The following is a 4,778-nucleotide window of genomic DNA, read 5'->3' as shown; positions in this document are numbered from 1 at the left end:
GGATGCAGTGCTGGCGGTGCCTGACGGTGCCTCTGAGGCGGAGTTGGGTGGGGTAGAGAGTAGGGGGCGGTAGTCGGGGGTGGTGGGTGAAGGAGGAGGCGGCGAATCACTTTTAAATAGCGCCGAAGCAGGACCCGAAGCCTAAATTCCAGGAGGGTGAGCGAGTGCCATGCTCTCATGGGCCTCTTCTTTATGAAGCAAAGTATGTAAAGGTTGCCATAAAGGACAAACAAGTGAAATGCTTTATACATTACAGTGGTTGGAATAAAAACTGGGATGAGTGGGTTCCAGAAAGCAGGGTACTCGAGTACGTGGACACCAACCTGCAGAAACAGAGAGAACTTCAGAAAGCTAATCAGGAGCGGTATGCAGAGGGGAAGATGAGAGGGGCTGCCCCAGGAAAGAAGACATCTGGTCTGCAGTAGAAGAATGTTGAAGTGAAAACAAAAAAGAATAAACAGAAAACTCCTGAAAATGGAGATGGTGGCAGTACCAGTGACAACGCCTCAGCCTCCTTGGAAGAAAAGGGCCCAAGTTGATCCTACTGCTGAAAATGAGGAAACATTCATGAACAGAGTTGAAGTTAAACTAAAGATCCCTGAAGAACTGAAACCATGGCTTGTTGATGACTGGGACTTAATTACCAGGCAAAAACCGTTCTTTTGTCTTCCTGCCAAGAAGAATGTGGATTCCATTCGGGAGGATTATGCAAATTATAAGAAATCTCGAGGAAACACAGATAATAAGGAATATGCTGTTAATGAAGTTGTGGCAGGAATGAAAGAGTACTTCAATGTAATGTTGGGCACTCAGCTACTCTACAAATTTGAGAGACCACAATACACTGAAATCCTCGCAGATCACCCTGATGCACCCATGTCCCAGGTGTATGGAGCGCCACGTCTACTGAGATTATTTGTACAAATTGGAGCAACGTTGGCCTATACACCTCTGGATGAGAAGAGCCTTGCTTTATTACTCAACTGTCTTCATGATTTCCTAAAATACCCAGCAAAGAATTCTGCCACTTTGTTTAGTGCCAGCGATTATGAAGTGGCTCCTCCTGAGTATCAACGGAAGGCTGTGTGAGACTGCTAACACTCACTTACATTTGGATCTCTGTAAACACATTTTTGTTCTTAGTCCTTCTCTTGTATAAATGATGTACTTTGAAAATATTAGCATATAACAAAATTGATATATGTTTGTTTTCTGTTTGATTTTAAACAGAGAAAATAAAAGGGGTTACAGCTCCTTTTTTTCCTTACTTTTTTTTTTTTTTTTTCCATTTCAATATTGCTACCAGTGTATTCAATGATAGACAATGGAAAGACATGCTGTAGAGTGTTTTATTGCCTAGTTGACAAAGCTGCTTTTGAATGCTGGTGGTTCTATTCCTTTGACACTATGCACTTTTATAGTATGTGTTAATGCTATATGACAAAATGCTCTGATTTCTAGTGCCAAAGGTTCAATTCAGTGTATATAACTGAACACATTCATTCATCCATTTGTGCTCTCTCTTTTTTTTAATGGTGCTTAAAGAGCCCATCCTTTGCAAGTCATCTATGTTGTTCCTTAGGCATTTTATCTCTGCTCAGATTGTTGAAGAATGGTGGCTTGTTTTATGGTTTTTGTATTTGTGTCTAATGCACATTTTAACATGATAGATGCAATGCATTGTGTAGCTACAGTTTCTGGACAAGTCAATCTTTTAGGAGTTGTTTTTCTGATCTTCAATAAATTTTTTTCTTTAAATTTCAAAAAAAACCCCAAACCAAACCCACTGCCATCAAGTTGATCTGACTCACAGCGATCCCCTTTGGGTTTCTGAGACGGTAAATCTTCACAAAGTAGATTGCCCAGTCTTGCTTCCACAGAGCACCTGGTAGGTTTGAACCACCAACCTTCTGGTTAGTAGTCAGATGCTTTAGGCACTGCGCTACCAGAGCCCCTTAATAAAAGGCAATGAGTATGATAATTAAGACTTGTTTACTACATGGTCACTCTATGTATGTAAAGAATACCAACATACAGAAAATGCTTTCAAGAGTCAAGGTGTCATCCCTGGGAAAAGGAGCACATATCTATAACTTTTTAGTTTTCAGGTAGGTAAGAATCTTTTGTTTTCAATAGTATTCCAAAATGTCTCATGGAAAAACTCCTACTTTTATAGTAGAACAGTTTTATTAATGGAAAAAAAAAAAAAGCTAGTATTTTCATCCACTTAACGAAGTCTGTGAAGACAGAGTCAGTAAAAGCAGGGGATGGAAACCGTTGTTATGACAGCTAAAATTCTAGATCCCCAACCTCAGGAAAGTGTATTCACAGCCAGTGAGACAAACAGCCCAGGTGGAGCCTGAGAGAGGAAAGACAGGGGGCTGGAAGAGTCTAGAAAGTGAATTCTGTGAACCAAAGTTTCCATCCTATTGAGGATAACAGAGGCATCTCCCTAGTGTCTGACTGTGACAAAACAAGTGGTAACTGACTGTACCTAAATAAAGCAACAGGAAAGGGAGGACATTCTTGTCAGCAATTCCCAGTTTCAGTGGGATGTTTTGACTACAGAGGCAGTAGTACTCGTCACCAAGAAGTGACAAGAACTAATCTTCTTCATAGTCAAAATACACCTCCCTGGGTGCTTTTATTTCAGAAAACTCCCTTTCCTGCCTCATCCTGACCACACTGGAACCTGGGATTATGGGATCAAATTTGTTTTTTGATCCTATCCATGGAGCAGTTTAGATGTCTTTCTTTTTCATTACTCTCTTTCTCTCTTTCTTTTTTAATGTGAGTTTAGTGCCAGTGAGTAGAGCCAGATGGAAACTAAAGCTCTCTGTTTATGAGTGAACAGGTACACCACAAACAGCAGTGTAAATGTTCCACCCCACTGCCTCCCACACACCCAGACTGCCCCAAGCCCCACCTGGAAGGACCAGTTTCAAGCAGGGAGATGATGGTTCCATTTCCACGCTCACCGAGCCTGGCAATATTTGCTAAGAACAACATTGGAATAGAGGCCCCTCAGAAAATTCACATTTCCATATTTACTGGGGGATTTCTGTTTATTACAAATGAGGTTAAGAAACTATTTTGTATACTTATTAAGTGAAAATGAGCAGGATACAAGAGAGCATGCCAATAGCATAGTATTAATAACCATGTTTTAGCATTTACTATACATCAGGACCTATGCTGGGCACATAAGATCCAGAATACATGAGTATATGTAAGATGAATATTGGAATCCCCATTTCACAGGTGAGAAATGAAAGTACAAAGAGGTGAAGTAACCTGTCCAATTGAATGTGACTACCTCTGAGGAACAGAGTCCTTGGGTGGGGCAGAAAGTTAAGTTCTTGGCTACCATCTTAAAGGTTGGAGATTTGAGTCTACCCAGATGCACGTCATAACAAAGGCCTGGCCATCTACTTCTGAGAAATAAGCCACTGAAAACCCAACAAAGCACAGTTCTTCTCTAATATACACAGGATTGCCAAGAGTCAGAATCAAGTGAATTAGAGCTGGTTTAGTCTTTTTTGAAAAAAAAAAAAAACCTCTTGGGAGTAGGATAGGGGTGTGGTAGAATGTTTCTTGTACCATTTTATGCTGTTAGAATTTTTTATTATTGTGATATTTTGGGGTGGGTCGGTTAGGGATTTATTTATTTATTTTTAATTTTGCAGTGTTCCTTCCCTCCACTTCCCCCCAACCCCTAGTAACCAACAAAGAAAGTTTCCTTCTGTATATAAACCTTTCCTTAACTGTTTATAATAATGAACTAATAATTGTATTTGTCCTTCTGTGATTGACTTACTTCACTCAGCATAATGTCCTCCAAGTTCATCCATGTTATGCAGTGTTTTGTAGATTCTACATTATTCTTTAGTGTTGCATAATATTCCACTGTGTGTATGTGCCATAGTTTGCTTATCCATTCTTCTGTTGATGGGCAGCTAGGTTGTTTCCATCTTTTGGCTATTGTAAACAGTGCTGCGATTGAACAACGGTGTGCATATATCTGTTCTGTTATTGTGATGTTTTAAGTGACAGGAAAAGTTTAAAATTCCTTGTTTGAAAATATGTCATAGTCACAGAGCTAATAAGTGGCCCAGCCAAGCTCCAAAGGTAGGCTTATTGTGCTTCACAGTCTAGACTCTCCATCACTCAACTATGACCCTATTGTTGGAAACAAGAACTCTATGGACACCAACCAACATGTTAATGGTAGTTACTTCTGGGTAGTAGCAGTAGGGATAGAGTGACCACATAAGCTATCAACCAAACCAGGACACTTTTGAGAATGGGGGGCGGGGGGAGTTAAAAAAAAAAAATTACCATCAAATTGATTCCAATTCATGGCTACTCCACGTGTGTTAGAGTGGAACTCTGCTCCATAGCACTTTCAATAGCTGACTTTTCAGAAACAGATAGCTAGGCCTTTCTTTCAAGTTGCCTCTGGTTGGAATTAAACCCCTGACCTTTCATTCAGGAGCACCAAACAGGGACTCCTTCAGAGTGAAAAATGACAACAACAACAAACCTATTGCCATGGAGTCAATTTCAATTCATGGAGACTGTGTTACAGAGTAGAACTGCTCCATTGGGTTTTCTTGCTATTATCTTTTTTGGAAGAAGATTGTGGGGCTTTTCTTACATGATACCACTGAGTTAGTTCAAACCATCAACAATTTAGTTAATAGTCAAGCACAAAGAAGTCCTGGTGGTACAGTGGTTAGGTGCTCAGATGCTAATTGAAAGGTGGTGGTTCAAACCAC

At 40.2% G+C, this 4,778-nt stretch overlaps 1 pseudogene; it reads left to right on the top strand.

Annotated features, from left to right (window-relative positions):
- Positions 1 to 286: 286 nt before the first annotated feature.
- Positions 287 to 1,089, top strand: LOC103204599 (annotated as a pseudogene).
- The last annotated feature ends 3,689 nt before the right edge of the window (positions 1,090 to 4,778 follow it).

The sequence above is a fragment of the Orycteropus afer genome, unplaced genomic scaffold, assembly GCF_000298275.1.
Source record: "Orycteropus afer afer isolate SDZICR_OR568_19922 unplaced genomic scaffold, OryAfe1.0 scaffold00254, whole genome shotgun sequence".
Taxonomy (NCBI): domain Eukaryota; kingdom Metazoa; phylum Chordata; class Mammalia; order Tubulidentata; family Orycteropodidae; genus Orycteropus; species Orycteropus afer.
The sequence above is the reverse complement of the archived record's forward strand: the minus strand, read 5'-3'. Positions and strand labels throughout refer to the sequence as shown.